Genomic DNA, 13,498 nt, shown 5'->3' with positions numbered 1-13,498 from the left:
ACAGTCCTGGAAAAAAAAATGTTTAAAAATGCCTAGATTAAAATGCAATTTAAAAAAAAGGTAGGCGTGTTCTATCCTTTTATGTGCAGACACTACGCCGCAGTCCTAAAGATACTACTCGTAAAATACCTTTGTGAACAGCAAAAAATCATAAACTTACCCAAAATGTTTCAGTTTATCTTTTAGAATCAGGCCGCATATGCATGGCAAATGAATGAATTAGGGAAAACCGTCTGAACACCGCGGTCTAAACCACGAGTGTTCTGACTCCTCAAGCCCTAACAGGCATGCCTTAACCACACATAAGCCTTAACCACGCATGTACGTGTTTAAGGCATATGCGCGGTCTAGTTGTGGAACGGACGGGCGGAATCAGGAAGAGGTGAGTTAAGTAGGGCTGGGGGTGGGTCGGGGTACTTTTGTGGACTGGGTTGGGTTGGGGCTCTTTTGTGGGCTGGAGGGTGGGTCACCAATGTTTTGTGAGCTGGGGTGAGTTGTGGTTGTTTTGTGGACTGGGGGGTGGGTTGGGGTACTTTTGAGGGCTGGGGGTCAGTCCGGCATATTTTGTGGCTGGGGGTATGTCTGGAATCTTATGTGGGCTGCGGGCTGCATTGTACGGAAGCAGGAAGCATAGAGAGATCTGCTATGAGGTTAGTGGGGCGGGGGGTGTGTCGGGGTACTGTTATGGGCTGGGGGGTCAGGTTTGTTTTGTTAGCTGGGGGTGGGTTAGGGTTGTTTTGTTGGCTGAGGGTGGATCAGGAATGTTTTGTGGGTGGGGTGGATCAGGGTAGTTGTGAGCTGGGAGATAGGTCGGGGGTAGTTTTGTAGGCTGGGGGTCAGGTTAGTTTTCTGGGCTGGGATTGGGTTGGGGTAATTTTCTGGGCTGGGTTGGGTCAGGTAGTTTTCTGGGCTGGGGTCAGAGTAGTTTTTAGGACTGGAGAGTGTTGGGGTAGTTTTTTAAATTAGGGGTTTGGGTATTAGGCCTCAGGGCAGGGGGAAGGGACTGGGTAGTCGGGGTAGTTTTTAGGGCTTAAGGGAAGGCGGGCAGTTTTTAGGGCTGCGTCAGGGTCAGATTAAGGGACAGGGCTAAGGGACAGGGTTTTAGGTATCAGGGCACGAGGAGGGCACAGCCTGGGGGTTGGGAGGGTATAGGGGCATTTGCACCTCAGGGCGGGAGGGGGTCAAGGTGGGAGTTTGTACCTTAGTGCGGTGGGGAGGGGTTGGTGGCCTTAGCCGCGCATGCCCCTTTACCATACATATCTTTACCACAAAAGTTTGTGGTAAATGCATGCATGGTAAAGGAATGCGTGGTTAAGACGCAGTTGTCATTCAGACTGCTTGTTTAGGCATACGGGGTTGGGGAATTCATGGTTGCATCATACAACCATGAATCAAACTTTGGACTCTGGGATTTTCTTTATGTTATCCTGATTTGTTTGAATGCAAAAAAGTGTGGGCACAATTTGACCACATGCTCAATAGATGCTCAGCCAAAGGATGTCATCATTCAAGCTCTTTGTCTTGGTGGATAACCTTTAGATCCACCTCAGTGCTTTTCCAGTCGTAGTCTATTATTTTATGCACTTTCATGTTCAGGCTTGTAATTCCCAGGGATTTGACAGAGTTGGAGATGGATAGTTTGCAGTTTAATGCAGTGAGTTTTTTCTTTTGGTTGGATTTTGCTGCAGTTGAGCTTAAGATGATTGCTAGTCAACCAGGACTGAACATGGAGAGAGTGCTGTTTAGGTGTCAGATGTCTTTAACTGAGGATATTTTAACTCCTTGCATGCTCATGACAGCCCCCGGCATGACGGTGGGCATGTGCGCACTACGGCTGGGGGCCGCACAGCGTGAAAATTCATGCAGCATGCAAGGGGTTAATGTAGAGTTGTTTTTTATCAGCATAAAGATGATAGGCACTTCTGGCTTGTTTCAGGATCATTGCGAAGGATTCCCTATAGAGGTTGAATAGGGCAGGGGACAGGATTGACCCTTGAGGCACTCCTTGTGAGACTGGTGTTGCTTTTGAGGAGAAGTTGTTAAGTTTGATTAGCTGTGAGCGTTGGTTCAGGAAAGAAGCATACCACTGAAGGACAGTTCCATTGATGCCTGCACTTTGTGAGAGGGTGTTTAGGAGGATGTCATTGTTGACAGTATTAAAGGCAGCCGAGAGGTCCAGGAGGACTGGGACGCAGGGCTGGCCATCATCCAGAAATCTGTGTAGGTCGTTTGTGATGTTCAGTATTGAAGTCTCTGTTCTGCAGCCTTTCCTGACTCCAGATAGGAAAGATTAATGCAGGTCGTATTTTTCAATGTGGTTGTTGAGTTGTGCAAGCTTATATTTTTTGAGGGGTTTGGCAAGGAGAGGGAGGATAATTATAGCTCTGTAGTTTTGAAGGTCATTTTGGTAGGCATCTGTTTTTTTTATGAGAGGGATGACTTGGTTGAGTTTTAGGAGGTCCTGCATGGAGCCACTCGATAAGGAGGAATTAATGATTTTGGTCCATGTAGAAGAGATGAGGTGACTTACATTTGTGACAAGCACATCAGGGAGGGGGCCGGAGATATACGATGTCGCTTCATGCTAGCGAGTAATTTGAGGACTACTTCAGGGATATAGTTGATTTCAGTCCAAGTTGCCTCGTTTTTCAATTGCAAGGGGTTGAGGTTGGCATTCTGCATTGCTGAGAGGAGGAGTTTGGGGAGACAGACATTAGTTGGAGGTAAGGCCTAAGGTGGACCCTCTTTGCAAGGGAGGGACAGCCTTGCTGTTGGTTGGGGAGGTGGGTGAGACAAGCGAGCGTTCGTTACTGGATATTGTTTCAGGGAAGATTGCTGCGAACTCTTCACAGCACTTAATAGAGTCATTAATTGAGTGTTGAGGGAACAAGGAGGTTTGCTGTTTAATGATATTATAAAAGTCTTTATATCTGTTCCTAGACTGTTTGAGTTGGGCTACGAAGAAGGAGGAATTTTCTCTGAAGATGTGTTTTTTGCATTTTAGGCATTCAACTTAGTCGATCAAGAGATGGGTTAGCGAGGGTTGTTGCCTAAAGTTTTTTTTTATCTAATTGCAGTTGTTGCCTCTCTTTCTTCAGGTCTTTATTAAACCATGATCTGGAAGGGATTCTCCTTGATTTCTTGAGTTTCATAGGAATGATTGTGCCAAGGAGTAAAATCGTTTACGACCAAAAAGACTAGACACTGGTCCAAGCTCAAGACTATCGACTGGGCAGAAGAACTAAAATTCACTCTACCGCCCGCGAACCCTGACATAAATATAGCGGATATAGAGTTTAACCAGTGGATTGAGAACTCACTAGACGCCACCCTACCAAGAAAATCCACAGTGCAAAAAAGGGGACCCGTCAATCATCCTTGGTTCAGTCCTGAGCTCCGTAAACTCAAACAGAACTGCAAAAAAGTAGAGAGACTATGGAGGAAAGACTTCAACTCAGAGACAAAAGTCAAATATAGAGCCTCAATTAAGGCCTACAAATCCGTGCTAAAGGCAACAAAATTATCTTTTTATACCGAAAAAATCATCACTTCCTCTAGCTCAACCAAAGAGATTTTTAAAATTGTGAAAAGCCTGTTGAAACCCCCTGATCCCCCGTCGGTCTAACAAGCATCTGAATTTCGCTGTGAAGAATTGGCACTCTTCTTCCACACGAAAATTCAAAACATTCTTTTGGCCCTCCCTCCTGTTTCTAGCCCCGACCTTCCCGCGACATCTGTTCTTTTCCCTCTTAGTCCCACCTCCGGGCTCTCGTCATTTACTCCGCTCACGAAGGAACACTTATCTCCCCTCCTTAACTCAATCAAAAGTGGTTCTCCTCTCGACCCTGCTCCCATTAACACCCTGAAGCTAGTTATGCCCATCTTAGAGTCCCGTTATCAATCTGATCAACCTTTCGATTGAAACAGGTACAGTCCCTTCGGACTGGAAAATAGCCATGGTCAAGCCTCTGCTCAAGAAATCGAACCTGGACCCCGGAGACCTAGCCAATTACCGGCCCATTTCACTTCTCCCGGCCATCAGTAAACTAGCCGAAAAATTTATCAATCAGCAATTGTCATCATTTCTGGAGACCTCTAACTCACTTCATCCCTCCCAGACTGGCTTTCGCCCGGGTCAGGGGACGGAGACGGCACTACTCAAGGTGGTAGAAGAGTCTAGGAGGATAATGGACACGGGTGGCAACGTGGCCATCATCCTCCTGGACCTTAGTGATGCCTTCGATACGGTTAGCCACCGTATCCTCCTGTCCCGCCTTAAAGAAACTGGAGTCTCGGGTAAAGCTCTTTCCTGGCTCGAATCTTTCCTCAGGGACAGATTTTTCAAAGTATTTGAAGGAGATTGTCATTCTTCACCATTCCCCCTGCAGTGTGGGGTTCCTCAGGGCTCCTCCCTTAGCCCCACACTTTTTAACATTTACATGGGCCCCCTTGCTAAGATAGTGGCCCCTTTTGGAATTGAACTCATCAGCTACGCTGATGATACTCAGCTTGTGGTGTCCCTCAATCAGGCTGATTCATCGCACCCTACTCTGAGCAGTTGCCTCGAAGAGGTATCAAGGTGGATGGGCCAGTCCCAGCTAAAATTAAACAGTCAAAAAACTGAACTGATGTTACTGGGAAGGAAGGCCTCGTTCAATTCCCCGACGCTGTGGCCCCCATCCATGGGTGCCAGCCCAACCCCAAAAAAAGCGATCAAAAGCCTGGGCTTCTGGCTAGATGATAACCTTACTTTCAAAGTACAAGCCAGAAAAACCGTGGCCACTTGCTTTGGGCTGCTCAAATCCACTCGCAAAATCCTCCCTCTACTCCCCAAAAAAGCCAAAATAATTCTGGTGCAGGCCATGATTTTATCTAGGCTGGATTACAGTAATGCGCTCTACTTGGGAGCCCCGATCTCCGTAATCCAAAAACTTCAGGTGGTGCAGAACTCCGCCGCCAGATTGCTGACAAATACTAATCATCGCTCTTCAGCCAAACCAGCCCTGAGATCTCTTCATTGGTTACCCATAAAAGAATGGGTACACTTTAAGGCCCTCTGCATTGCCCACAAAAACCTTCAGGGCAATGGCCCTCCCATCTTGGCCAATCTAATTAAAATGCACAAGGCCTCCAGAAATCTTCGCTCCAACGACCAGAACTTGGCACAAGTAAGCAGAATTAACAAGGCCCGCACGGGTGGTCGTCTCTTTTCCCATAACACCGCGAGGCTGTGGAACTCTCTGCCCCTCTCCCTCCGACAGGAGCCCAACTATCTTGTTTTCCGTAAAAAAATAAAAACTTGGCTTTTCCCTATCAATTAATCCATCCTCTCTGATTCACTTCGGTAGCTGCAAGCGCTTGGATGCATCCGGGTAGTCATGCGCTATAAAAAAAAAAAAAAAAAAGGAGTTCAGCCATTTTTGTGTTGTAGTAGGTGGTGAGGTTATCAGCGAAGGTGAGGTTGTGTGTAGGCAGAATTTGGAAACTGACTAATGCTTCTAACACTGTCTGTGGATGGATGTGTCTTCCTCACCCAGCACTTGGGATGGATAGCTTGGGGCTGGGGCTTAGGTTGGAAGGTATTGAGATAGAAAAGGAGTAGGTGGTGGTCTCTCCATTTGGAGGGTAGGACAGAGTGGAGGGATAAGGTGTTCTGTTTGGAGATGATTGCATCAAGGGTAGAGCCCTTATTGTAAGTTTATTCGTTGTAGTTTTGAGTGAGATCATTCGCTTCCAAGAGGGTGGCTGGGGCTTAACATAACATAACATAAGTATTTGTAAAGCGCACATTCACCCAGAGGCATCTTGGCACTGAATAACTGATGTTTATTCTTACCCATCTCAATGGTACTCATTTTATCGCCCTCAGATGGATGAAAGGCTGAACCTGAGACTCCTTCCTTGGATGCATTACACCACTTAGCCACCAGAACCGGCTTGTACTATTGGATCATCAGCATTTTTCAGGTGCAGGTTTAGGTCTCCTAGTATAATGTCTGTGCTGTCTTTAGGGAGTTTGCAATGTTAGGTCTTTAGAGGATAGCTGAACTGCTAAATTATCGAAGGTAGGGTATTTGGTAGTGCTGAAGGGGCTTAAGCAAAGATCGATTTTTGTATGATGACTACCCCTGCGATCCTTGTGGTCACAACAAAAATTAAGAAGTCGGGTGAGGTGAGGAGATCAATGAAAGGGGTTGAGGGGCTTTTCAGCCAGGTTTCAGTTAGAAAGCTGATGTTAATGTTGTGTCATAGGATAGTTTCAGCTATTTCAGTGGCTTGCTTGACTGCTGACTGACAGTTTTGTAGCATGCAGCAAAGAGTAGGTGGTCATTTGGGTCAGACACGGTGTGGGGTGTGAGTGGTGTTCAGGGTCCCATTCGTGCCAAGGATGACCGGGATCATGTGGTGGCCGGGTTGACTAGGGGCCTTGACATAAGTGTTACTCAGCATTTCGGCTTCCCACTGTGACATTGCTGTCGTGGTGCATCTAGGTTGGAGGTGGTCATAAATATAGACATATACAGTGGATAGTTTGCATATGGGTGAGGGATGGGTGGTCAGAGTGAATGTTTGTGGCATGATCGGTGTTTGTCATTGGTGCGTGAGTTTGGGGCAGGATTTAGCTAATCTTTGCATTGTCACATAGTGACGAGATTTCCTCTAGAAAAGTGTTGATTTTGAGTTTTAGTCAGGCGATTAAAGGGATCAGTTGAGAGGCAGTTGGTTCTTTAGTGGGAAGCTCAACAGAGTCTGGGGTGGGGGCTAAGGTAGTATCCAGCCTGCTGGTGTTGATGGACTGAGAGTATTCAGGTGCGATAGAAAAATCCAGCTGGACAGTGGACACTACACCGGGGATCAATTAACCCTGCCACAGGACTGTTTGTAAAAACAGTAAACCTACCATGCAGGCCAACGCACACCTTCCCTGTGCCTTTTGGAGTTTTGAAATTGCAGTATTGCTTAGAAATTGATCAAGATTTATTTCAAACTGACATCTTTCTCTTACTCATGGCTGAGAGCCCTGACATTCTCTTGCTATCGGAAACATGGCTCACTGACGACTCCCTCCCTGATATCCTGGCAGCATTACCTCCAGACTACTATCTGTTGAATGCTAATCGCCCCGGGGGCCGCCCTGGTGGCGGGGTGGCAGCGGTAATACGCAAGGACTTAAAAATTATAGCCACCTCATCCATGATTCTTCCTGAAGTTGATAACTTGGTTCTCAGCCTGGGAACTGAGGTGGGTGCAGTCACTTTTATAATACTCTACCGCCCCCCCCACCCCATGCCTTTATTCCCCTCTTCCTTTACTGAGCAGCTTGCCAATGTTACTACATCCTCCTCTTGTGTCGCCATTTTCGGCGATTTTAACTATTGGTTCCAACACAAGGATGCCGGGCCTCACGCCACTGAGCTATTTGAAGCCCTCTCCTGTTTAAATCTCACACAACTGGTCAAGTCCCCCACCCACATCGGAGGCCACATCCTCGACCACATTTGGACTCACGGGGTTAAGTCCTCTTGCCCGTTGATCACTCCCTGTGTGTGGTCTGACCATTCTCTCATCTGTCAGAGACCCGCCCCTCCCTCTCCAACGACATCTGCATCAACGAGCTAGACGGTAACATCTCTCACTGGCTTACGTCAGCTAGCGATATTTTTGCCCCTCTAACCAACTTTCCCCGCTCCCGGCATAGCCACTCCCATAAGTGGTTTGACTCCCAATTAAAAACCCAACATCTGGAGCTACGCCAATTGGAGCGTAAGTGGAGGAGAGATTACTGCACCACAGGCAGAGACACTTACGTGGCCGCCCGCAATAAATATAAAAAAGCCATAATTGCGGCCAAAACAGCATATGTCTCCAAGAGAATTTTGTCAGCCCCTTGTAAGTCGAAGGAGATTTTTCAAGTCCTCGATGAATTTACCTCTGACTCTAGGACGCTCCCGAACCAGGCTCCTACTCAGGAATCATGCAATGCTCTCAGTACGTTCTTCCTAGAAAAAATTGTTATGATTAAGGATACTATTCCAGTCACCTGTCCCGGCACTGATACTGTCTGTCCCCCTCACAATGCACTCTCTTTCACACATTTTCCTTCTCTTGATCCAGACTCTCTGGCCAGACTGGCCGCTCGCATCAAGTCTGGCTCACCTGACGACTGCTGTCCACCATCTATACTACGGGACATCTGCCTTACTTTACCTGATTGCATTCTTCCTCTGCTGAATTCTTCTCTTTCCTCTGGCACGGTGCCCAGCTCCTTCAAGGAGGCCGTTTTGGTGCCTCTACTGAAGAAGCCGGGAGCGGACCCCGCAGTTTTGGCGAACTACCGGCCTATATCTCTCCTGCCCTATTTCTCTAAAATCCTGGAAGCCCACGTCACCGCTTGCCTCTCACAGTTCATCGAGAGCTCCAACTTTCTTGAAGCCAACCAGGCTGGCTTCAGACCCGGCCACTCCACGGAGGCAGTGATCTTGGCCGTGTTGGATGCTCTGAGAGGCGGCGCTGACAGGGGTACCCCCCAGGCCCTGGTTCTCTTAGATCTGTCGGCCGCTTTCGACACGGTGGACCATGATATCCTCCTCCATCGTGTCGAGCAGGCCGGCATCCAGGGCCTGGCGTTGGCATGGGTCGAATCCTTCTTGACCGGGAGGTCTCAGACAGTTAGTCTGGGCACCTTCAGGGCAACTAAGGAACGATCACATTGCGGGGTTCCCCAGGGCTCCTCTTTATCCCCCCTTCTCTTTAACCTCTATCTTCGACCTCTTCTTTTTTCTCTGAGGCAGTGGGACGTCACCGTCTTTAACTACGCTGACGACCTGCAACTCATCTTTCCTCTCAATTCTCCTTCTGCTATCATTAATTTTCAGGCGGTTATGTCCCACACTCTCCAGTGGATGAGCCAGAATCAACTCAAACTGAATCCCGGGAAGACAGAGCTCCTCCTCCCTGGTAAGAGCTCTATCCACTGGGGCCCGCACTTTTGGCCGGTAGAGCTAGGCCCTCCTCCCACCCCTGTGGCCTCGGTGAAGAGTCTCGGGGTCATTATTGACTCCGAGCTATCCCTTAAGCCCCAGATAGGGGCGGTGGTCTCCTCCTGCATGTACCAGCTGCGCAGGATCAGGAAGGTGGCCTATCTCCTGACTCCCGAAGTTCTGATTCAAGTTATCATGGCTCTTGTCCTCTCCCGCTTGGATTTCTCGAATTCTCTTTATCACGGTCTGCCCAAGGAGACTGTTCTCTCTAGGCTGCAGATTGTCCAGAACCAAGCGGCGAGATTGGCCTTCGGGATCCCGAAATGGCAATCCGCTAAGCCTCTTCTTACCAACTTGCATTGGCTTCCTGTCATTTCGAGGATAGCCTTTAAGATCGGCTGCCTTGCCTTCAAATCTCTAACTGGTCCCTGCCCCGCATTCCTGAAATCCCTTATCAGTCCCTATTGTCCCTCACGCAACCTCAGATCCTCTCACCTCCGCCTCCTGGTTGTCCCTTCTTTCAAACTCTGCAGAATCGGAGGTCGGAGATTCGCATATCTGGCCCCTAAATTCTGGAATTCTCTCCCACCCTCACTTAAATCCTCCACTTCGCTCTTCCAATTCCGTAGATCTCTGAAAACATGGCTTTTCCCACAATCTGGCTAATCCCCCCTGTCCACCCCCAGCACCAGATCAGCGCCAGGAAACCCACGGTGACAGAGCGCTCTATAAGCTCACCTTAACATAACATAACATAACAAGAAGACTGGACTGAAATTATTTGCACAGTTAGTGGGTACCCTTTATAGAAGGTAAGAGAAATAGGATCTGTTCTGCCTGCACTTTGAATTGTATCTTAAGAAGAGAGAAAATGGGATCCATGGAATGGATTTGGGAAATAGCTAGAAGTAATCACTACTCTTTCTATTAAAATAACTTTGCTAAATGTGATTGTTTTTTTGTATAATGGGGTTTCTCCTCAGACCTATGGCTGATTAGGGGTCAAACTCATTATAGTTTTTCAAAGAGTGCCTAACTGCAGTAAAGGACAATCATCTGACACACTGCATCTGGCTCTTCGCACCAAAAGTTGGCACAAGAATCCTGCATTTTTATCTAAGGAACAATTCAACATGAAGCTGCTTGTTCCAAAAATTTAAGAGGTCACACATACTCATCCAATGTCACATCACAGGAGAGGCATGGCACCATTGAGGATAAATTACTGTGAAATGTGTTTTTGGTAGTCTTATGCATTGTGCACAGAAAGACATGCAAAATCTTGAGTGACCTAACAGAAAGCTAAAGATGTCTGGATTGCCAACCTAGCAAGCTGGGGAGTGGCCATCCCTGACAGTGCTTAACAAAGACGATAACCCATTAGGCTTGCCGCTGTATTCTCTAACTGGACCTTACTAGGAGAGTCCTATGATCGAAGAGTGCACATAACCTACTCCTTGCCTTGCTGTACTCGCTTTACTGTAGATGCACAATTTTAGGAGGTGTATACATCCTATTGTATTATATACAAGAGTAAAGCGGAGCATGAATGTATATCAGTATGGGAAAGAGGGGTGTGTGTGTTATGCAATGATCATTTTACCATTCACTATCATCTTCTATTCAGGGGATATGAGAATTATGCCCAGTGCTTTGATGCTTGGCGATACAGCATGGCATGTAACATAATGCATATGCAATCTATTAGGTCAAGCCCATAAGCATCAAAATGGTGGTTTCCTGGAGAAGGTTTTCATGTGCTCTCAGATCCACCAGAACAGCTTTGGCATTGTTCTCTCGTCCACTTGTAGGAACAACAAGTTAGAATTTCACCAACAGACAGACAGGGCTATGCACTTCTGACTAGGAGCCAGTCGAACAGTCAGTTCGATTCCTAGGCCCAACTCTAGTGGTATTTAAAGCAATGTCGATCTGGTCAGGGGTGGTTGAATATGGTACAAAGGTTCACTCCGGCAAGCCTGTGTTACATGCAAAAGAGGGACAGCAGACAGTCCCATTTTCATGAAGTATTTCCTGTTCTACTGTATTAGAGTGATTATATCAGTTAATGGTGGATCATGGTCCAAGAACTCAGATAGGTGTGTGATTCCATGTTGTGAGAATGCAAGTTAGGAAACGTCCATGGTCTCTCCTCACTTCACAGCCTCTGGTTCTGCATTCATGGTATTGCCACATTAAGGTGCACTATTTCTGCACAAATAAACTATAGTCTCATACTTGCCCACAACATTCCACAATGTCCCATCTGGTCATAACTTTTCCCCTGTTCACATTCCTCCCTCCCCTTGCAATCCATCATATAGCCACATCCTCTCCAAGTGAACCTTTTGCAAGTAGTCTAGCCTGTGTGGATCATGCAATCTGTTTGTCAAATTAGCCACATTGTTGGCTATGTTGTGCGAAAAAGAAAGGAAAAACAGTTTTGAAAACATTTTGTTGCATTACAGTTACTGTCTAATCTTTCCTATGACAACATTTCCCTATGTTCCGATTTGGCCAGTTGATCCATGAAAGAGCCTTTGTATGCAGGAAGGAGTGGGACATGGGTAACATTTGTCTTACACTCTTTGACACATCAGGTATTTGTCATGTTCCCTGCGTTAAGCACCAAAGCATGTGGTTCAATATACAGTCAGGGTATATGGAACGTGTAGCCCACCTTCTCTTTGGTGATCCCAATCCTACAGTGACCATTTGCTGCTGCTATTATAGTTCAGGCTCCTCCTAATGTGCAAGGTAAAGCACTGTGAGGAGACACAAGTGGCCAAGATCTAACACTGATCACACAGCATCAGATCCATTACCCTCATCTTAAGTATATTAAACAATTATTTGGAGTCCCCACACTCACAGGGGTACAAGGACAATGCAATCAACTTGTCATTGATTTGCTGCCACTAGCTGACACGCACCTTGGAGCTGATTTCAATCATGTCATGGCCCAGGAGTCGGGGTCCTCGTCAGCTGCATGGGTAGGATCTCAGCAGAAGGTGTCTGCTACTATGGCTGAACAGCAAGAACTACAAAATGGCGCTGCTGTGTTGTCTCAGAAAGTACCCCTCTGGAACAGGCTGCGGGGTTTTCTTCAGAGTTGCAATCATCTCACCCAGGCTCAATTTGCCTTTTCCACCTTGGTTAAATTCTTATGATGCATATGTTCAAAAACACAACTTCCTTGTTTTTGCTCATGGGCAGCATCACTGTGTGTGGTATTTTCACACCCTGTCCTTTCATATGCATCCATGTTTTAGACCCATGTGAATATTGTTCAGTAGAGTACAGTGTGGATCAAATCTAACATGTAATTTTGTACAGAACATGATGTTTGGTTGATGGTGAGTTCGAGCCACACTGGGGAATGATCCGAGATACCCCTTGGGAGCCCACTGGGGTTTTGAAAATGGCCAAGGTCTACCAAGTGCATAAGGAAGTAATCAATGTGGGACATACTTTTATGAGTGTGAGAGCAGTGGGTGTAACACGTCATGTTGGTTTGCAGTGAACACCATATGTCTGTCAGTCCCAGGGCTTGAGTAAATTCCTCCATTTGAGTACTGTGTCGTGTTGGGGGTCGTTGAGGATACTTATCTCCTGCGTCATTCATTGTCATGTTAAAATCACCTCCCAATATCAATGTACCTTCGGGAAGATCTATTAGGATTTTGCCCAAATCACTAAGTGCTTCCTTTCCCAGTGCTGCGGGAGATACACTGACACCACATTTATCGGTTTCCCCTCCCTGCTTGCCTCCATTACTGCGAATCTTCCTTGTGGGTCAGCCCATATATGAGTGGGCGTGAGAGCTAGGCTCTTCTGCACTAGTATACCCGTGCCTCTGGAGCCTGATGTAAACCCTCCTTGAACCATAAGTTTGTATCCCCACCTGTTGAGGGCCTTGCAAGTATTACCCACTAGGTGTGTCTCCTGCAGCAATACTAAATCTGGCGCTTGCCTCTTGAGATATTGCGACACTATTCCCCGCTGTATTTTGTTGTCCAGTCTGTTTACATTCCACGTTAAAATAGACAACTTTGTTTTTATTATGGTAACCACTATAAATTCTCGTTAGGTACTGACAAAATTCCTGCAGAAGTCATTGAGGGAGGATCGTCTCCCCCAATAAGCTAGCAAACATCTGTATAAGCTTGGATTGAACATACATTTCGGAATTTTCCTCGAATTCCAGCTGTCTATACCATATCATCTTAGGGTGGACATTCCTTTCCAAATCTAATTGAGAACAATGTGCATAATAACATTCAATGTTAAAAATAACAAAAAGAACACCCCACCGTCCCTCCCGCTCTACCCCCCTCTCTGCCCCCCGCCAGTGGATTTCCAACTACCCACACCCCAACAAGGCAGAGTGCATGTTGCCCCCCCCCCCAGGTTGCGAAGTGCTTGGTTTACAACCCTTCCTCCCCTCCATGAATGAAGGATATAAGCATATTACACATTATGTCATTCCAACATGTGCCAGTCCCTTCTTATGCTTT

Source organism: Lissotriton helveticus, chromosome 1_1, assembly GCF_964261635.1.
Source record: "Lissotriton helveticus chromosome 1_1, aLisHel1.1, whole genome shotgun sequence".
NCBI classification, from domain to species: Eukaryota; Metazoa; Chordata; class Amphibia; order Caudata; family Salamandridae; genus Lissotriton; species Lissotriton helveticus.
The sequence above is the reverse complement of the archived record's forward strand: the minus strand, read 5'-3'. Positions refer to the sequence as shown.